Source organism: Alligator sinensis, unplaced genomic scaffold (genome assembly GCF_000455745.1).
Source record: "Alligator sinensis unplaced genomic scaffold, ASM45574v1 scaffold126_1, whole genome shotgun sequence".
Taxonomy (NCBI): Eukaryota; Metazoa; Chordata; order Crocodylia; family Alligatoridae; genus Alligator; species Alligator sinensis.
In genome coordinates, this window is record NW_005841842.1 from 3540551 (window position 1) to 3563122 (window position 22572).

General features: G+C 41.6%; 2 long non-coding RNA genes across 2 annotated transcripts; one reads left to right on the forward strand and one right to left on the reverse strand.

Moving 5' to 3' along the window:
- Window positions 1-9045: 9045 nt before the first annotated feature.
- Window positions 9046-18468, reverse strand: LOC112550455. Its single transcript, XR_003094317.1, has 3 exons — window positions 18310-18468; window positions 11013-11072; window positions 9046-9144 (listed from the first exon to the last, which is right to left on the reverse strand). It is a non-coding gene; the product is annotated as an uncharacterized LOC112550455 (long non-coding RNA).
- Window positions 17106-19315, forward strand: LOC112550453. The gene is made up of 3 exons (XR_003094315.1): window positions 17106-17170; window positions 17286-17357; window positions 18899-19315. It is a non-coding gene; the product is annotated as an uncharacterized LOC112550453 (long non-coding RNA).
- The last annotated feature ends 3257 nt before the right edge of the window (window positions 19316-22572 follow it).

A 22572-nucleotide genomic window follows, 5' to 3' on the forward strand; every position in this document is an offset into this window, starting at 1 on the left:
CACTCCTAAGTGCTCAGGGAGACCTGGGCCTGACAGTAAGGAGGAGAGAAGGGGCTGCAAGGGGAAGATACTGGGGAGGCAAAGGGGCTACCTGACCAGCCAAATTTATTTTCCCTGCTCTAGCAGTGGGAGGCTGACAAATTCAGGACAAAATTCCAATAATAATTCTATACCTGGAAAATTATACCAAATGTATATATTGTCCATATATAAATCTAATTATTGGAGGGTCATTTTATAAGCTGGGCTGTCATACATTCAAATAAATACAGTATTTATGGTGGCCTAAACACCTTCTACCTAAATTGACAGTGCTCCTCCAATGAAATATGTATGTATATGACACCATAAGTGTCATAACCTTTTAAAATGATGTCTCACTAGCAGGCCATCATAGGAGGAAAGAATTGACCCTCTCAGTGCTCCAAAGCAATCCAGAAGAAACTTCATTGCCTGCCATCATTCCCACAACAAAAGGATCCTAGGACCTTTTCAAAATAAATTTCTGTTAACTGACCAGGGGTCATGAAAGACATTAGTCCCTCATCTGGGCCAATGAACACCCTCAGGGTTAATACTAACTGGAACACCATGATCCTTCACTGAAAGTGCACCATGAGTCTGAGAGAAGGACTTAACAAGTACTTGGTAGCATGAGTCCTTCAGGCTAAACATGGACAATCTTTCTTACACAGAACATGCAAGATGGGTCATGGACTTTTCATGTAGAAGTAGAACTCACTCATCTTGTTGTTTGAAAGGTGGGGGCTTACAGTGCATCAAAATTCTCTCATCTTCTTCCACAGAAGACAATATCAAGAATAGAAGCTGCAGCTCTATTTTCCTATCTAAATAACCACACCAGTCCATCTAGCTGGTAACTGTTTCCTATCCAAATAACCACACCAGTCCATCTAGCTGGTAACTGGTACTTCCAGATTCAGATAACAATGTTCAAGAGATGAGAAGGTGCTATTGGATTACTGTAAATCAAAGGCCAGGGTACACGTTTTATAAAGAGGATGACCACAAGGACATAAACATCTGTCATATTGGCTGAGCTCTCCCAGGACAGAAAAAGTCACCTTCAGATCAGGATGGGAAAAGTAAACAAAGAAATTAGCCTGATGCTCCCAAAATCTCTGACAAGATGGAAGCCCTGTCTACAGACTCTGACCTGATTGTGTAGGGAGGCAGTCAGGAATTGCTTATGTCATTCAGAGACAAAAGACTTCTTGGTGCCCAAAAATTTGAGTTAACCTGTTCGGGTCCTCGTTGAACACTTTCTTGCCCTTGATAGAAATGTAGCAATTTTAGACCAAATGAAGATCTCTACGCTACAGGGACAAAATAAAATGTGGGGCTATCCCAAAAGGGACATGTATGTGGGCCCATCATCTAACTAAAGTCTTAGAATCCAAATTTTCTCAGTATCTTGTGCAAATCATGCAGTTTGGCAAGACATGACTTTTAATACACCTTTTTTATGCAGAAAACATTTGTATTGGTTTTCTTGTGGAGTTAATTTCAAAGAAGTATTGCACACACTTTGGAAAGATTAAAAAGTGCTGAATTAATAGCACGTGAGGTTTTTTCTTTAGTTCTGGGTTTTAAATAGGTTAAAGTGTCAATTATTTTTGCACAGGGCAAAAATCAACAGTGTGACAGGTTTGGGTCCCAGGGGCAGCCACAGCACCCCTGGTGGACACACAATTCCTGCCCCAGCTCCAACTCTTAGGGACCCTTGCCTCCTGTATTCACCCACCAGGCCTTTGATATTAATATTTATTAGGTGGGAGGCTGTCTGAGGGCTTAGAGTGAGCCTGCCATTGTTCCAGTGTCAGGTTTCTTGGCCTCTGCCCCTTTTTCCTGTATCTGAACCCTTTAGGTCTAGTTCACAGACTGAACCGAGCTTCAGAGTTCCCAGCTTCCAAGGCCTTATCTCTGCCCTTCCAGGCTGCTGAGCCCCCCTGGACTCTCTCTGTCTGTCTGGGCCCCAGGCCCTAGGCCTATCTGTTGCAAGGCCTTATCTTTTGCCCTCTCTCAAGCTGCTGAACTTCCCTAAGCATTTTGGCATTACCCATCCTGGGCTCTATGGCATTGCACCTCTGGGTATGCTCAGTGTCCCCTTGCAAGCATTGTAGAATTGCCCCTCTCAGGCACTATGGGATTACTACACCCTCCCTGCAGGCACCATGGGACCTCCAAGCCACCCCTCACAGTCCACACCAAAACCACCAGGTCTTCTCTCAGTACCTAGTCCCCCTTGGGCACCAGACCCTCCTGGTCCCCTCCACAGGCACTAGACCAAACTGGAGGTATTTAATCCCCCCTGGGCACCGGGTCTCCCCCAAGTTTTGGACCAAACTGAAATCAAAACACAAGGCCTTCTGGCCATAACTAAACTCCTACCCCAATCCTGAGTCTGTAACTGTTGCTAACCTTCAGCTTCTTCCCTTGCTGTCTCCAGGCCTAGCACACATGCAACCTGGATCTCAGCCACAGGCAGCTCTTCCCTACCCTGAGTCCATAGCCAGACTGCCTGACCAGCCTCTGGGGCTGCCTTATATATCTCTCCTACCCCATCCCTTCCTGTCAGGTGACTTCCCTGGGTTGCTTGCAGATGCCTGCAGTTCATTTCATTATCTAGTTGTCATGGAGGTCCTTGCAGCTGTGTCCTGCCTTCCCTGCAGGGCTGTGCTTGGGCTCCTTCTCTCTTAAAGTGACAGAGATTCCCAGGCTCTGTTACACACAGATAATGTCGAACTTCAAAATGCTATAAGATTGCACCTGCAAAAGTTGCACTCATGGTTCACAAATACAGCAAATATATTTTAATTGCTCATTCAAGTGAAATAATAGCTAAAATCAAAGTGTCCAAGACACAATGTAAATTTGCATTACCAAGATTATTTCAAAAATAAAATAATTGGCAAACTTCTTTCAAATCAAAAGTTAAATTGACTGAAAATAGCATTAATCATAAAGACCTGTTAATAACCATAAGTAACATCCACAAATATCCAATTGAACATTTTAACATTTATCAATAAAAAGCATGATATAATTAAGCCATTCTCATTACTGATAAATGGATCTGCTAGATGAGATGTGTTTCTTCTGCAGGGGTGTAAACACTTGCCTTTGTAACTAAGCAAGACAGAAAAAGCCTATATTCTGATTCCAGTTCCAGTGACCAGACTTCAAGAAGAATGTGGAAGATTTGAAAAGAGTTCAAAAATGGCTGTAGGGATGATTTGAGGTCCAAAAAACCTTTCATGAAGTGAAAGATTTAAGAAGCTCAATATTTGTAGCTTATCAAAGTTAAGAGGGAACTCACAATGGTCTATAAATACCTCCACTGGGAAGATATTTCTGATAATACAGGCCACTGTAATGTAGCTGACAAAAGCATAACAAGACGAAATGACTGGAAGCTTTATCTAGACAAATTCAGACTGGAAACAAGGTGCAATATTTTCAAAAGTGAAGGTAAATAACACTTTAAACAGTTTACTTTTCCAGTTTATATAGGGGTGTGGAGAGATTGTCCATTATTTGGAGACTTTAAATCAGCTTCTCTCTCTAAAAGGTATGCTTCAGGTCAGCCAGCATTTGCTCATGTGATATACTACTCTGACCTTCACTAACCACCTGCTATGCATACATACAAATGAATATATTTCACCTCAACTGCATCAACAGCAGGGTCTAACCCCCTGCTTCCACCACCACCCACACTTACTTATTCCCAGGAAAAACTTAATTTTCTTTATCCACAGAAACAACTCATAAAAATGCTGTTCTGCTTTATATGGATAAACCCAGGCAAGGAGACAGTTTATATACTTCAACTGGGGATCATACAAATATTTGAGATAGCAGTGGAGTTCTGGAAATGGAAATTCTCTGCGTCTCTACCTGCGTCTGAGGTCAGTTTGGATTCCTGTGGTTAAAGAGGTGTAGGTGATTTAAATAAAACTTTTTATTTGAGTCAGCTGTAAGAACTAAAGCTGAATCTCTGAATGTAAAAGTAAGTGTCCCCTGCCCCACTAGCTCCCTGCCCCCTCCCCCACCATTTTAGAAAGGGAGCCAGTGTGAAAGTATTGGCATCAAAAGTTTCTGTATGTAATCCTTTTGCCAGCAGGTGACAGAGACCCACATGGAGCTATTACAGAAACAACTAATCTGACATGATCCCTTAAAAAAACAGTGAGACAAAGTGGAAGAGACCTGGCTGTTTCACTATGTGTTCTATTGCCAGCTAAGTCTGAACTTCCTATTTGTAAATTCTCATTTCTCTCTGATATGAGTGAATGACAGCTCCCTCTCAAAGTTATCAAACTTAAACTCATACTAAAAGCACTGAGGGACAGAAAAAGACATCAATAGCAATTGGTAGAACACCTGGTAGAACAGTGCGCTGGTTTGATATCTATAAAACCACTAAACTTGGTTGTTTCATACCAGTTGACCCCCACCCCCTTCCCCCTGAATACTATGAAGAACAGCTTCATACACCACTATGAACCTGATATACAAAATTGCATTACAATAAATTAGGGTTAGCAAGCTAGTCAATTGACCGGTCAAATATTGTCAAATGATGGGTCAATTGACTGTATATATTTTGACCAATCAATTATAACAACTTTACAGAAAAACTACATTTTTTTTGTAGTTTTCTTGACAGAAATATGATTTTTTTTTTTTTTTTTTACACATTTCTTAATGGAAAAATTGTGCTATTGGCAATTTTTTACAATTTTTGACTGATATTTGACCGATCAATTCACTGCACTTTATTTAACTGGTCAAATACCCAACTCTACAATAAAGTAATAGAGACTATTGGTAAGGTAGCACGTGTACTACTTAAGGTACTACTGAAGAGATTATGCCAATTTTGTGATAATCTCCAAAAAGCCATACCTTTACAACAGTGAAATTAACATAAGAATTGTTTCAAATGAGCCCTCAGCATAACTGGCAGTGTTTGATGTTTTCTGCAAAGCTTTACATGAAACTGACTCACGGATCTCTTTTGTGATTAATAATTGAGCATTATGCTTTATTCCAGTGGCAATTATAGTTAGCTCTGTGCAAGCCAGGATTTCACAGAACAGCATTCAAACAAACTGAAGAGTCATAGGGTAAGTACACACGTACATTTGGAGCCATTTCAAAAGGGAACATTTCAAAGGGTGCAAACAAACATAACAATTGAATCATTTCAAAATGTCACTCATTCAGAACTGGTTGTGATTGTGTGAAATGTGGCTCTAACACAAGGGTGTGAGAGAAAGCACCCAGCCCAGCATGCCTCGCAGAGAGTTAGTAGGAGGGAGCGCTTGCATCCACGCTTTGAGAGTACCAAGAGGCAGGTGACCTGTGGCTGGGGAGTTATGTCATTTTTCTGCTTTCCCTTGTTTCCTAAACACGAGTTCCATAAACTTTGATAGCTTACAAATAACTGTAATCTGCCACGAGCTCACCTGACTTGGGGTGAGGGCAGGAAGGAGTGTTTTGATGCACATTTTTTGATTTCCAGAGTCTGGGGCTGCATAATGATGAGCTGTAGTCAAGTAGAGAGTGAGGACACAGCTGATTGTTAGAAAGATAGCTTTTACTGAACAAGCAGTGCAAGGGAGATGTTTGATAAAAAGTGCCAATGAAAGAGGAAAAAAAGTGGATAGTAGAAATCTGATTATATACCAGAGTGGGCCAGCTGCAGCATGGTGGAGGGTGGGTGGGGAGGGATAGGAAGGGGACGGGCATGCAATCTGGGATGTCTGGAGGACTGGCCAGGTCTGTGTCACAGAATTCTTGATGTCTACGCGCAAAACTGAACTGGGTCACAATGAACCATTTCAAAATAGTACTTGATTTTCTAGGTCCACTTTTGAACCAAGTAGATTTAAACCAGTTTATCAGGCTTGCATGTCTGTCTGCTTCAGGTTTAAACCTCCTTCAAACCATTCTAAATGTTATATAAACTTCCATTCAATCAGTTGGCCCTGCCGTTCTTCACAGGGCATGGTGAATGTGCCAAGGAGTTCTTTGATGGCTGCTGAGTCTGATGCTTGAGTGACAGATCCACCCACAGGTAGGGCACACCTAGGCAGTAGCAATCTGAGCAGTAGATTCTTTCCTCCTCTGACGCTGGTCATCACAAAACTTGATCCAGTCCACCTTGTAGCATCTTGGTCCATCTGCAAAATGACTTCATCAACCAGAGCATCATTCTGCACTCCTTTCCCAATCATCCGCAGAGATTCCAAAGGATGCTAAATCATAACTGCAAGCATCCCAAAATCTGAGCACTGGTCTGCCTCTCTTTCTAGACCCCCTTTAAGCCATGCCAAAAAGGACAGCAGCTGTTATAGTTTAAAATACAATACAAATGAAGGAAAACTGCTCCAGATTTGACCCTGAATGAAGCAGCATTCAAGGTAGAGCTGTTTTACTACATTTGTAAAAGCTCCAGGTTTGCCCACAGTAACTGTCAGAACATAACAGCTGCTGTGCACTCCCAATCAGCAGCTCCCCCTTTGAAACATTTCCTTTTAAATAGTTCCAAATATATGTGTTTACATAGTCTTTTATTGCCAGATACAACAAAGACTTTCAAAGGGATCATTTTAACAAATGTTATTCCCCTCCTACTGGGTGCATCTACATGTGTGCTTTACTGTGGAGTTAACTTATTAGAACCTCAATAAAGTGTTTCAGTCTACATGTGCACTAGTACAAAGGCACAGTAAATTAATTAACTCCACCAAAGAATAGTACTATCAGGGACAGTACTATTCTATGGTGGAGTAATTTACTCCACTGAAACACAGATGGTGACAGGGGCTGGCTGGGGCATGAGGATGCTAAAGTATGGGGTCTGCCTTCCACCTAGCCCTACACTTTAGCACTCATGTGCCCCAGCCAGCCCTGACACTGCCCAGTGCCGCCACCTGGAGCCTGGTGCTGACCCCGTGGGCTCCCTGCCAACCCAGGGCTGCTCCACCCTGGCTCAAAGTGCTGCAGTCCCAGGCGCATGTGCAGATGCTGCTCCTAGGAACAGTTTTCTCCGGTGCAAACTGTGCCTGAGTTTATCACATCTCATTAATTGGATGTGTAGGTGTACCCACTGTTTTCTAGACAATGCCCTTCTTTTAATACTCAGTTCTTGTGATTATGTCCATTCCTGCAATAGCAATCTTCACTGATTTCTTTAAATATAGTTAGCGATATCTGGAATTCACATGAGAAGTGCATTGTGTGGTGGCTCCTTTTCTGCTGGAGTTTCCCCTGAGCACTGCCCCCCCCCACACACTGATTGGCAGAGGGGCCCTGTCAGTCCTGCCAACTTGCCACTCATTCTTGATGGCTGGGAGGTGAAAACCACAGTTTTAAATATGGCATGGTTTTTGTCTCCCATCTAAGCAGCAGCAAGCAGCAGGGACACCAGGGCCCCTCCACCAATCAGCAGTGGGAGGCAAAAGCCATGGCATATACAAACCTGTGTTTTTTGCCTCCCTACCTATCATGGCAATCAGTGAGCTGCAGGGTCGATGGGGCCCCTCCACCAATCAGTGGTAGGAGGATGCCCAGGGGAAACTCCACAATCAAAGGAGCTACCACAGCGCACTTCCAATGTGAATTACAGTGGTCCTAGGCAACCACTGATCCTTCTGGATCACGTGATATGCATGAGAAGTCATCAGGACTTTTGATGCATACATCTTATGAGATGTGGCCACTGAAAATACAGACTACTGTTTTAGGAAAACTATTTTTGTTTAAGGAAAGCTATTTTATTTCTTTGCTGCCCCTTCTTGTTCTAAGAAAACATGAAGTCTTTTAAAAATGCAGATTAAAGTCCTGTATACATGGTCATTACTGTTACAACTAAGGACTAAATAGCATTTTGAAATCACTTCTTCAGTTCTGTATCATCAATTAAAACATTTACTATATCTGTGTTTTAAAGTATCTGTTACACATCCATTGAGGGAGGACGCTTGAGAAGGGATGCAACCACAATTACTAGTCATATAGTGTGATCAAGAGCATATTGCTTTCAAGGAATGTATGGTAAATGTGAAAGTGTGCCTCAAAAGAATATACTGCCTGGAGTCCTTTCATAGCTAGCAAATGGAAGCTTTTTCAGAGCAAAGATATGAGTTATCATTATTTAACTACTGTGTTTTTTCTGTGTTTTCAGTGCAAGTGAGCATAAAGAAAAAGAATCTACAAAATGTGTCTTTGATGGGGTACTCAGTGAATTGCCAAAACAATATGAAACCTTATAATATAATTATTTTCTGTGATTTTTGTGCATCTTCACCGTTTTATCTCCACATAACATCTTCTCTCATTGTAGAGAAAGGTATAGTCAAAATACTTTATTCTAATTTTACTAACATGGATAGAATACTCATGAAAAGTGCTGAACATTCAGCCTGGGAGGCTCAAGTCCTTAGACCATAAATTAAAATATCTTTTCTGTTTTTTGCACAGACATAGCTAAAGTGATCAGCACACAGTCTTTCACATATACCAAATGAGGTGGGCAGGGGATGGGAGAGAGAGATTTTTTGTATTTGTACTTAGCAAGAGACAAAATAGATACTCACAAAATAAAGACTCAGAAAAGGCCTGGTAAAAAAAAATCCACTGAGAAACTCTTTTTTTAAAATAAAAAAATGGGGTTTTGACTAATGAAATTATTTGGGGAAATTACTTATTTCCCTTGGCTTCTTTAAAAAAACACAAAAAAACCCTCCATTAAGAACCCAAGGATTTCTGTTCATAATAGTTTTCAAGTAAATATTTTCAGTTTACAATCATTGCAAACATTTTTAAATGTATATTGAGGGGTTATATTTTTTCAATTAAATTTGAAATTTTCCATTGACACTTTGAATGGAACTTTTTTTCATTTTCATTTAAATAATTTTCAAATCATTTTAACTGAAAATGGTTAGTCAGCTTTTTTTTTTTTTTTTTAAGGGGAAAACTAGATAGTCTTGTAAAAATTCCTGGTTATACCTCATGATTGATTGTCTGAACTTCAGAAATACTGGCCACCCAGCAGATGTACCATGGCATCTCCTAGGTACTTCAAAACCAGGCCATTTATTTAAGCACCTAAAAAGAGATGGAGTGAAGAGAAAAGCTGGCTGAACAATGGCAAACATACTTTGTGGCAATTTTTGAGTTTTTACACATTACCACAAAAATGGAACTATGTCAAAATATTCTTTTGTGGACTGAAATCTTTTTTATTGAAAAAATACGTATGTGTAAAACCTGCTTGCTGGGGTGAAGGTATCAAAGATACAGGCAGATCCAGCTCTGCAAGATTCAGAGAAGAGCTTTTCCTTATAACCTGCTCTAACTCAGACAGAGCAGGGACTTGAACCTTTGTCTTCTAGCTCTAGGGCAAGAGCTGTGTAAGGGCTTTTGCACTGTGTTGATTTTGCCCTGACACACAAACAGATTGTACGAAGGAAAAAGTTGGGGAAGGGACTTACTACATGATGGCTACTCTACAGTAACTATTTCAGGTGTCTATTTCTATCCCATGGTAAGCAGAAGTTAAACCATGGCAGCATACCCCTAAATGAAACAAGGCCAAATTAATGCGGTTTAGCTTTCGCTTATCATGGGATAAATGTGGGCCCATATAACAGCTACTGGGCACTTCTACATGTGCATGTTTATGCAAAGCAATACACTCCAGTGCAATATGTGCTGGAGTTTATTAGTCCTGGGCACAGCGTACACATGTGCACCAGGGACCACAGCACATTGAGCCAGAGTGGAACAGCCCTGATTGACAGGGGCATGGCGGGGTGAGGGGGTTAGCTTGCCAGTTTAGGGCTGCTCTGATCCGACTCAGTCTAGCCCTCGCACTGTAGCACCTTCATGCCCCAGCCAGTTGTATCACCATCCACATGTATTGCAGTGGAGCAAAAACCTTTTCAGCAGAGTAGTACTTGTTTTGACAAGTACTACCCTGCTGCAGAGTGTTTTAGTTTCCTGAGGCCTAATAGGGCCGCATGTGTAGAAGCTAAGAAGTTTACTGCAGAGTTAATTAGTCTACACTGCAGTAAACATCTTGTGTAGATGCGCCCACTGAAGTGCAGCTGATACCTGATAAGTCCCCCTACTTTTAATTCACTATAAGTTGTTCATTTGTCCATTGCCTAAGGCAATTATCCTCACCAGAAGGCAAGAACATGTTTCTTTCTTTCTTTATGGGAAGTAGCATATCTCTGAATTTTTTGGGTTTCAACTAAATTAAATCCCCAACTACGCTGCTTACTCAGGAGCCTAACTTTAGGGATCTTCTACAAATCTTGGCCTGAGGGAAAAAAATTCATACTTGGATGCTTAGGAGATAGGCACTTGAATCCATATTTGAAGATCTCAATAAATATTGAGTTGTTAAGTTTCAGGTCTTATGGACCAAAGTGCAAGACTTTCAGCAACTCTGAAAATCTTACCATACTTACTCAGTGCAAGTTGTTCATGTGTCAACCCATTAGAGTTAGAAAACAAATGTTCAAGTCCCTGGTTTGTCTAAATGTGTATCTAGAAGCCTAAAATTAACTCCAGGTTTGAAAATGTTTACTTTATCAGCTAATTAAAGAGATGCTACTGACATATTCCTGGAGAGACACCAGTGTCAGAAAGACAATTCCCTCTAAACCAGTTAACAGGAACCACTGTGGTCTATTTGTCCAGGTAATAAAGTCTAACAAACCTGTCACTGATAGAGGAGGTTTAAGAACATGCCTGTCAAAGGTGTGCCAAAGATTACTACCCCAGATACAAATATATTATGAATAAACCAATGTTTCCAAACCTGGACAGGAGCATGGGAGTCATTATTCTGGGTCAGTCTTATTATCAGTCTGGTCAGATATCCTTTCTAACATTGGCTGAGGTGATTTGCTCCAAAAAAAGATGAAAAAACCCCTCTATAGGTAAATCTAGAATATATGTCTAACCTGCTCAATCAGAAGTTGTCTCATGTCCTGAAGCATGAGGGTTTATATTTCTTCCAAAGTCTGGTGGTAGAAAAAATGAAGGGAATGAATCTAATTGTTTTCATTACCAATATAAGTGTCTACTCTTTAGTTGAATCCTCATAAATTAAGGTCACAAATCCTTATTTAGACAACAAAAAACTCATGTTAAATGTGCATTTAAGAGCATACTTTTAGGCACCCAGTTTTATAAATTTTGCCCATGCTATTTATTTTACACTATTTAAAAGGGCAAACAACAATGGGAGAAAAAGCAAAAGCATTATGTAGAATCGGCGTACTGCTAATTTAATTCATACCCAAGCAACGCTACCTGGTTACAAAGGCAAGTAATAAACAAGTCAACAAAACTTGCATAGGATCCTCATGTGAGTGACATCCTCCCGATACTGGTAAAAGCTGAATACCAGTTCCACAGCATATGCAAGACTGCAAGAATGACTCTTAAGATCTGTTTCTGCTATAGGTTTGTATTATCATTTGGGGGGTTTTTTTAATTCCCGTTGTTACTCCAGTCTTCTCCTGAGACATTCAGACCAAATAATTTACATCTCTTTCAAGCTCCTCTAGTTAGTTACTTAAAATTACCTCACCGTAGAATCCAACTTTTAGTGTGGTGTCCAAATAGGGAATTTTGTCACTTGTTTAAACAGCAATTAGGACATAATTTGGGAAGTAAACACCATTCTTTCTTTGCTGCAACTTTCAGGAGCACTAAGTAAAACCTTGCAGAGCTGAAGTAAATAATTATTATCACTATTTACATTCAGGTAGTTCATGCACAACATTATGAGACATCTTTGTTTGGCATCATTAGAACTAGATTTTTTTCCTCCTGTTTTTACATTAAATTTTCAATCCTAAAAGGAACTATTAAACAAATTTCTTATTTCATTTACAGGAGAAAATCTATCATGATGGAGACACAATTCAAGACAACTGTAGAAATTAAAGGTACTCTACAGAACTAGACTATTACTGTCATTATCCCATTTCTCATTTTGAACTTCATATTTAATTTTTTTTCATGTGACGAAGGCAAGACAAGGGCAAACTCACATGCCTCAGTGAAAGAGAGAGTTAAGGAGAAATAGGAACTGGGATTTGAGCCCCCCAACAGCACTTTTAATTACAATATATATAAATGTCCCCCTGTCTCTTTCAGTAATTATGAAGTGGTGTGTGTGGTGTATTCTGAACTGCAGGTAAGCAAAGGCTATTGCCCAAATAGCAAGCTGTAGCATTTTATAATTATGGGAAAAGACAGTTAGAGAGCCCTTATAAAATTATCAACAATCATTGAAACACAGATGATGCTAAGTTATCCAAAAATATATATATTTTTTATGAGCAGGAAAAAAATAATATTTTCCTTCATAATAAAGCTTCTCTGTAGGAGTCATTTGCCTCATCACATGACCATGGGGGAAACCAGAGCACTGCTTGTAGTAAAGGTGAACATGCAAGTCTTCAATCTACCCTCATCTTCCTTTCTGCCTCCCAGAATGAATGTAGAACCACCAAATAGCTGGGAGAGATGTTAGGCAAACTTTTAGTAGAGTGCCCTTCCTCGGGTGTGGGAATCTGCAGAGACAACCTAAACTGAATACAAGATGAAACTATCACTTTTAATTAACTTCATTATATAAGTGAAACCAGTCACTTAAAGAAGTGGGGTAGAGCTGTAAAATGTTCCTCCATCAATTCAATTTGTGTAAAATGCTTGTAAACAGCTTTCAAAAAGTGTAGTTAACTAGGCAAATTTAAGACTTATAAATTAAGCTCTGGAGGGGCTTGGCCTGGCTTTGTGTAATTGAATGACTTTGATATTGTCCTAGGCAGATTCATCTAAAAATGAAATTTAAGAGGTGTTTCTCTGATATTGCCACATTCCCTGATTCACGTGTTTCTAATGCTTTGTGGAAAAGTCATCAGGTAAGGCAGTGATTCTCAACCAGGGTCCTGCGGCATCCAGGGGTGCCTTAAAATCCTTTCCAGGGTGCTGTGGGGTGTCATGCAATGTTAGCAATGTTAGGTGTGCATACATGATTCACAAAATAGACCCAAAGGGTGCATCCAGATGAGCATGGACATTTTATTCCCTAGGGACAAGTAGCAGCAGCACACCTTGTACTGCTGCTACTTGTCCCCAGGACACACCTTTGCCATGTGCATTGTAGCACATGGCAGGTTACCCTGGGTAGGGTAGCAGAGGCTGGGGCCAGCAACTGTGCTAGCCCCAACAGCCTTACCTGGGGTCCTGGGGGCTGCTCAGGACTGCAGCTGTGGCAGGAAGCCTGGCCGGCAACTGGAGCATAGCTCTGGCCAGCCAGGCTCTAGTTTTGGACAGCACACACTGCTGCCTTGTGCACCGCCGCACTTTTTTTTGGTGTGGGTTTTTTTAACCCCAGGATCTCCTAGGGTCAAAAAAAAAACCCATGCTGCAAGGTAGCAGCAGAGGGAGCACCTGCATGTGTGGTGTGGGCCTCTGCAGATGAGACTGTGGTGTCCCATACCACACATCTGCGCTAGTCTGGACACAGCTGGAGATTGCAAATAGAAATCCATAATGTTAAAAACGTATGACCTGGTGTGGTCTTTCTGAGTGCTTTGCAACAGAAGAATTACTCTATTATCTTTCTGTAGTCAAAAACAGAATGGAAACTATCAGATGACATTTTCCAAAGGGTGCCTTGAGCTTAATGATGGGTGCTCTGGGTTATCTTGGAGTGCCTTGATTCTAAAAAGGTTGAGAACTACTAAGCTAAGGTCACTAAGCTAAGTATGCCTTATCAAAATGGTCCAGAAGACCTATAAGCCACTGTTTCATACCTATTGCTACGAAGGTCTCTGGTAACCCTGGGTACTTTTCCCTAAGAATGTTTTCTCAGGCATAAGTAGTATGATTGCTAGGTTTCTTTTAGTACCAAATTCTTACGAAAACTTTTGGGTTAAAAAGAGCCTCATGAGGAATCAGCATAATAGGTTCTAGAAATTCAAGTTCTGCCTTCTTTAGATAAAGCTGTAAAAAGCACATCTTACGGTGCCTGTTATTCCAAGAAACTACAAAATACAGAAAAAAAAAACTCCAGCTGAGACCCACTCTAGAATGCAGCCAAAGCTGGTGAGGGTAATTGCCCATGCTTTAGGGATGCTGGAAAGGATAGGATTTCCTCAAATCTGGGGCAACATAACTAGTCATCTGCCTCTGGGTGGCCACTGTATCCATCTGATAAAACCCAACAACGGACATGTTCTGACAATGCAAGTGAAAAAGACTGTGGGCATTTTGGAAACATCAATGGCACCACACCCAAATTACTCCTCCAGAGGCTCCTGTCATAGTTGCTTAGCTGAGATCCTCCAAATGCCAGCATGCGGGTGTCGTTTCCAGAAACCTTTGGCACCATGTCAGCATTAGACAAAACTGACTCCAGAAGGCTAGTCCTGCACTTCAGGCTTCTGATTTTTGTCCCTCAGCCACCTGCAGTTGCCCCTTTGGGGCATCTCCAGATGAGCGCAGGTGTTTGTTTCCACGGGGACTGTCTGTGCACTACCGTCATATGCACTACCTCCCTGCTTTTATTTTGGCATGGTTTTTTTCACCCTGGGATCTCCTAGAGTCAACCCCACTCCCCCCCCACCCCCCCGACCCAGTAACCGAGCGGGACAGGGAACACCTGCACATGTGGTGTGTGGTGCCGCAGATGGGTCTGCAGCACCACATACCGCACATCTGCACTCATCTGGATGCAGCCTTGGAGAGCAACAAGAAATCAGTGTCACTTCCCCCAAACAGCTTCTTCCTTCAAAGGTGATAAAGGCTCCTGCAGGCTTCATGGGCCCCCTACCATCTAAGCCCTAAACATTGACAGGTGTATCTTATGTGAAATGAGGCTCCTGGAAGAAGACCCAAGAGAGCTGAATAATAAAATGATGATAAAACATATCACATTATTACAGATGTACGTAATTTCATGTCTTGACAAAACTTTTTGTGAGTCCTACAATGACATTTTCAAGTATCCTTTTCTTCACTGACTATGTTAAACTTTGCCTAAGTTTGTTAGCTGGAATTTTCTTTTAAGTGATCTTGCTTTGTAGGCAAATTTTCCCATGTTCACCCAGCTTTAATCTCAGTCCAATATCCTGACTTGTTTTACTCTGTAGCTCTTCTATAATGCAGCAACTCAACCATTTCACCACAGGTAAGGAATGAGTCATTTTTAAATCTGAAATGTTATTGATTTCCAAAAAGAATAGTTAAAAAAAAAAAAAAGAGCAGGAACATGCTGCCACTTCTCCGAACTTGTGGGGGTGGGACACAGTCATAAATCTATCTACGCTTTTGTTAGACTTGATGGCTTTCAGATGCAGCCCTCCTGGAATAGCTAAACTCCTTGCTCCAGAAAAGAGGTCTCGGACTACACTGTGTTTGTTACAAATAAGACCTTTCTAAGAGCTATTCAACAACATTTTTTAAATGACTAGTGGTACATCCAGGTATTCAATGAGATGTGCTAGGCTTTCATTCACGCAGACTTGCTCTTAGGATTCATTTCACAGGTCCAGTATTGTTTGGTACAGTACATGCTATTCTTTTTCAGATAACGTGGATAGTTGCTCATGTAAACAAATCCCTTCAACACTTTACTACATCTGTAGTCTGACCAAGAGAGGCTCATGACTGGAATAGAACAGCATGTCTAAAGTACTTTGGCAAAGCTTGACTTTAACTACTGCTGTTCGTTCTTGTTACAAGCACTACATTTACATAAGCACACACTCTTGGACTGGTTCGAAAATAATATGAATTTTCAGAGTGGGTCATCACAGAGCTCTTTAGCCCAGGTGCTTCTGTGATTGTAATGCATTGTGAATTTTTCCAGTGTTCAGTGACCCTCACATTTACCCTTTACCCCTAGGGTGGTGGTATTAGTACACAGGGCTATAAAATGTGTGCAAGAATACTAGGCTGCTCAAAGATTGTTATAATTTTTATGCTTTTGGATAACAGGGAAAGAAAGAGAAAGATACCCTTATTCCTACATATTAACAACTTTTTAAAAGGGGGGGAGGGGGCAATGTTAAAGTGCAACTAAGGAAATTCTTAGAAAATGCTGAAACCAGCTAAATATTTTGAGAACATAATTCGGTAAGCTTTTTTTTCATTCTCTACAGCATCTAGCAGGCTTGACTCCAAATTTAGCTCAGTCATCTAAAATGGATACCTATTCTTCTATTTTGCATCTTTTTGTTTCTGTTTGTAAATGTGCCTGCATATATTAAGGCGCTTGTGTGCATATTTCTAGTTTAACTGTGTCTAAACTTCCTCCACCAACAAATAATGCATACTTATGTTAACATTTAACAAATAATGCATACTTAAGTTAACATTTTTCTTCTGTGTACTGATATTTACAGTGTGTAATTTCTTTCCTTATAATTGTAGACATTGAAATTTGTCTTCATGACACAACAAATGCCATTGTCTTCTACAAAACTAAAATCCAGCTTCATGTAAAGTATTTGCTTGTGCTGCTAGGATCAAGGTTAAAAGCAAGGAAAATGCTAGGAAAAGAAGAACAATACAGAATAGAGCAATCTGCTGAAATTCCATCTAGTGGCATATAATCCACACATTTGTTAATATTTTCTAGTACGTGCACTGCAATAATAAAGTCATCTCTCAAATCAGACCATTTCTGTGCTTTCCTTTCACAGTTTCTTATCGTTTCCAAACAATGAACCAAGCCCTGTCAGCCATTATCATTAAGGCCTGATCCTGCAAACTGCAGAACATCACCTTGGTGCACATCTCTTCAGACCATTACCAGTGATTGCTGAAGGCAGTCAGCACCTTCAAGGATGGTTCAGCACTTTTCAGGATCAAGCCTATATTGAAATCAAGATGACTACTCCCATGAGTAAAGAAATCATGATTTGGCCCCAAATCAAACACCTCCTTGACAGTCTGATGCTGGAACAAAAGCAAAATGTTAGGGGCTAAATCCTGGTTCAGTTGAAGTCAATGGCAAAAGTCCCCTGGGAACAGAATTCACCCCAAAACCTGCCATATTTACACAGGCCTATTAAATTGGAATATAAAACATGTAAATGTATGTTTCATCAAGCCACTTTTATGTTTTGCTGGCCTCTTTATCTTGTGTCAACTAAAAATTCATAATACTGGTTTTGACTGAAGGCTGGCTTTAATTACAATTTCTTTTACAGGTCTCAACAGCTTTTTGTATCATGGGAAATGAGAGCAATTCTTTCTATTGGATTCAGAAAGAAAATGAAAAGGTTGGTAAATGTATAAGTAATTTTAACTGATTCATTGATCTGAATACTTTTAAAGTAATACAGTAAGTATTTCTGTCACACTTTGAAGTTAAGCTTGGAGCTCAGTTACATCCCTTAGGGTTACTTTATAGCCATTAAGAATGTGTACCTTTTATCTGGTGCCTTCAATTAATTGAATTTCAAAAATATTCTCAAATGTTTTTAGAAAATCATTTAGTTCCTGGAGGACATTCCTGTGTGATTTATTGTTACAGTAATTAAAAGCACTGAGTATTACACTGGTCACTGTTGGAACTCCTGTCTGCCTTTGGCTATATTTTGGTTTAAGTTAAAACATATAGAGCACTTGAGAGACTTGTGAAGCAAAGCAAAAAAAATTAATTCTTTTCAGACTGCTCCAGAATTTTGGCACACTTTTAGAAATAACCTCTTAAAGTCATCACTGTGATATATACATGATAATTATATGCAAGCACAATTAAACTTTCATACTAAACAATTAAATACAGAATTTTCTGTTATGGTAAATTATTCTTGCCTTCCCACATTCTTTTTCTGTAGTTATAATCAGTGCCATAAAATAATTTTGAGTTTTACACATTCTATCTCTGAAGCAATGATTAAGAGCTTTCAAGAAGAGTTAAAATAGCTAATGAGAATAATTAGCAAAAAAGACTGTTCATCCTGTATTGAAAGCTACTGCTAACTGAAAAAATATGAATGTTGCTTTAATTGCGTTACTCTTTTACAAGGCAGTTGATTTTCCGCAGGACTACTTTGTAAGAAAAGTGTTTGCTTGCGTGAGTAGTCTCATATGGGCGAACTCACACATGGAAGGATTTGCAAGATAGGACCCCTTCTCCCCTTTTGCTGTCACTGGTTAACAAGTCCTCATGAACAAGAAGAACCTACTCCTGCAGTCCTTAGGAATCCACTTTAGTTACCTACTCACATAAGATGTGTAGAAGCCAGCTATCTCTCCTTACTGAGACCAAACTCCCACTACCATCAAAAAGAGCCTGGATTGTGGGGGGTTCGAAGCAGCTTCAGTGCAATTCTAAGCATTCTCAGTGCCGGTGACTTCAGCGGGGATGGAGATGACTCGACTCAGCTTTTACACAGTTAGAGCGATGTTGTTTTCCTGCTTAAAAATAATTCTCTCCACCCACTCATACATCAAATGCTGTGAGAAAGCCTTTAACTAACCATCTGATTCCAATAAATATTCTCTTTACTGAGGTATAAAGAGCTTTTAAAAACTATGGATCCACAACATTAATTTTATAAAAGCACTCTCTCTTCATGAAACAATTTTTAAACCTATGTCCTTGTGAAACATAGAAGATTATAAATTATCAGGCAGGAATTGAAAACCCCATTTTACCATTGTAGCTATATGTACAGTTTTATAGATTTGGGAAGAAGCAGGCCAGTGCTAGATAAACATTTCATATTTAAATATGTACATTAAAGCTGTTGTTTAAATTAATAACCTTTCCTTTTACATTGAATCCCCTAAAGGTTTTCCTAATGTATTTCAGTCTTTTGAATATCACATCGTGAGCCTAGTGTGAGGCAAGGAAAAGAAACATCCCCTTTTGCAGATCTCTGCACATTAAGATCAACATTGCAATATTGAAGTGAGTATGGAACTGTGTACCAAAACCCCATGGGAACTAAAATAGAGTAAAAATCGGATTGTTTATTTCTCCATCTTAATATATCCTGGGTGATTTAGGGCTTTGCTGTACAATTATCCCTAATCATTTAAACAATGACATTGATTTTCTGGTTAGAAAAATGTAAAACTTTGTGTTTCTGGGGCCTTGGTAATGCAGATGAATTTGGAGAGAGGTGTATGTGTTAAGCCCTTGTCTGTATGTGATCCAATATAATGAATAGTAGACTCAAGGCAGGAAAATGAAAGAGCAATTGTCTTATCAGATCTTTCCAGGAGTAGATCTACAGGGAACATTGTGGTGCTGCAGGAACTGGCCCAAGCACTTCAGAGACTGTCCCTCATTTTAGGTCTGGTATAGAGACAAATGATGCAGCTGTAAGTCCTGTTTAATGATATAGAAACTAAGGTTTGAGGCATTTTTCATTCAGCAGCCATTCACAAGAAAAGGAATTCTGGTGTAGCTACACCAGTGGAAAAACACGCCACAGCAGACATGGCCTGAGGCTAACATTTCTCCTCTTGAATTGCAGGGTCTGTTTTTGCTGCATTCTGGGTGTTTCCCAAAGGTCTTTTCCCTGGGTTGCAGCTATGTTGGTACCTACATGGGTGCTTCACAGTTCCCATTTAGAGAAATCCTCACTATTGTCAAACCCCAAATCAGGCTGTCTTACATCAATCCCCACTGGAGTTTCAAATCAGTTCAATTTTGCTTTCCCTCTTGTCCTGATTTGTGACATAGTGCTGTTATGCACCATTAAAAAGCTGCCATAGCTACTATAGAGATGTTTCAATCCTGTGTGAATATGAGAAAATATTACCAGCCCTTGTACAAAATCTACTTCTACCCTCACAGAGATAGTGGAAAAAGCAAATATTCTGATCTCACTGTACTAAATGTGCTGTAAGAATGTAAGGTGTTTTAAAAATTGTTTTTATTTTTTTTTTAATGAACCCACTCTGAAATTCATCATTGCTGGAAAAGGGAGTTCAAGCAGCAGCAACCAAATCCTAGGGGAACTGAAGGATTCTGTCAGTTCTACTCCAGGTACCTCTACCAGCACCAAAACAAATGTGGATCTGGTAAAATATGCTAGGCTAGTAAATATACTAGGAAACAAGTGCCAACCAATGGAGGCAATACATCTCCTTCTCTAATGGACCCTGATACGTACAGCCCTTGTAAGCATGTGGTGAACTCTCAAGGACCCAGTCCTGCAAAACTCCAATGAAAGCCAAAGTACCATGAGCTTGAAGAGAGGGCTGGAGGATCCAGCATCAAATCAAAATGTCACTTGGGTTTGGGAAGAAATATTCAGCTAGGTCATCGTGGTGATAGTCTTAGTGGGGTTTTACACTCCCTTCAAAGCACTGAGCAGGGATCATTCTTTATGATCAGATGGGAGAGTGTCCCTACAAAATCATCCAGGGATTGTTCCTGGAGGCAGATGGCACTTGGTCTTTCCCTTGGCTTTTTGTGCTCCTGAATCAAGACAATGACTATGAAGTCTACCCCAGGCTGCAGGCATTAGGGTAGGGAAGGCAGGGAGCAGGAGTGCCTTATGACTTTAAAGCTGGTCTTCTCACTTCAGGGTTACCAAAAAGCCTGCTTAAAACAGTGAAATTAAATTGCTCTTCTTTGAGAGCCACTTGAAAAGTGGCAAGGGAAAAGCAGATGAGGGGAAAGGGAGTGCATGGAAGGAAACAAGGAGGCTCCTGGTGACAGGTTTAGTCTTCAGGCCCTGGCTGGACCTTGGAGAATAAAACTGTGGCTTATTCCTTTGACACTCCTCAGCCTTTTCTCCTCTGATTGTATTCACACTCCCTGCCTGCTGGTCTTCCTAGTGCTAGTAGCCACATAGCCCTAACTAGAGGGTAAAGGAATAATGCCTGGGATAATCCAATTCGGACCAAAGTTGTACATATGTCCAGAGCCAGGCTTCCCCTCCCCGTGCCTGTTTCCTGCCCCTTTTTTGATTAAAATGAGCCCCCTCCTTCCCATTGTAGGAGGGAGGGAAGGGTGATTTGTGAAACCTAAGCAGAGCCCAAAACAACACCTGAAACCCCAAGAAGGCGTCGCTCACACCCATGCCTCCCACCTGGGTTGGGTGGGCAATGGCCTGAAGCACACAGATCTGGCTGGGGCCGTGCTGAGAACCTTCTTAATCCCCTGACCCAACCTCAGGGTGTACTGGATCCTGTCTGTCCATCCCACTTACACCACAGGGACAACCAGGAAGTGAAGCTGCTGGGAGCTGGGGACTTGTCTTCTGTTGCAAAAGAACACTACACAATCCTCTGGGCAAAATGTCTGTGATGTGTGGATTGGGGGGGGGGGGGTGCTCCCCAAACCCCTGGGCAAAAAGTTTTTGGTTTGTGGGGTGGGGGGGGGGGGGGTCTCTCCCTTTGCTTTCTCACAAATTAGAGAAAGAAAGGAACAAGCCTGCCCATTTGAACTCTCATCAGACTGAAAGTGCCTTCCACATCTGCATAGCTGCCTTGGGCATTGTGAGTGTGCCCGTAATGCTGCCACGGAATAGGGCAGGCCATAGGTGTTCACATGCTGATGCAACCTCCTACCACTGCTGCAGGTCTCAGGTTAAGAGTTGGCATCTCCGTGTGTCCCCCACTCCCACCACACCCAGCCTCTGGCAGTTTGCTAGCCCTGCACCCTGGCCACCCCTGGACACTCAGGTCTGAGTGGGCTTTCCCTGGTCTTGGGTCCTTTCTTCTTTCCCTGGTCTTGGGTCCTATTGAGACATCTGCTGTAGTTTCTGTCCTTAGCCCCCACACAGGGATTGATCCCTCCTTCCTTCTTTGTAAATCTGGATTATTTCCCTTATTGCTGAACAAACAATTAAGGCAGGAAAGGACAGAGCTACCCTTTGGGCTGGGATGGAGGTGGGGAGGAGGGTATCCAGTTGCCATAGGCTGCAGTGGAAAGGCTGGGGGGTTGAGACATCTGCTGTAGTTTCTGTCCTTAGCCCCCACACAGGGATTGATCCCTCCTTCCTTCTTTGTAAATCTGGATTATTTCCCTTATTGCTGAACAAACAATTAAGGCAGGAAAGGACAGAGCTACCCTTTGGGCTGGGATGGAGGTGGGGAGGAGGGTATCCAGTTGCCATAGGCTGCAGTGGAAAGGCTGGGGGGCTGGGATGGCAGTGAGAGGGGTGTCCAGTTGTCATAGGCTGCAGTGGAGGTGCTGGGTTGGGGGTTGGGATGGAGGCATGGGGGTGTCCAGCTGCCATAGGCTGCAGTGGAGGTGTTGCTGAGGGCAACTCAGCCTTGAGCTGCCCTGGGCAGGTCCCCCCAGCTGTGGGGAAAGGCAGGGCCCAGGCACTCTCCTTGCCCTGGGAGGGGGGCGGGAATAAATAGGGCACCCCCGGGCAAGCAGGGTAGGCTCCTACCCCCAAGCAATGGAAGAGGGCCGGAAGGCTGGCACCCGGCAGGGCAGGAGCTGGCAGTGGGCTCCGCGGGAGGGCAGGGGCAGGGGCAGGGGCGGCGCAGCGCCAGCGGCTGGGAAGGGGCGAGGGG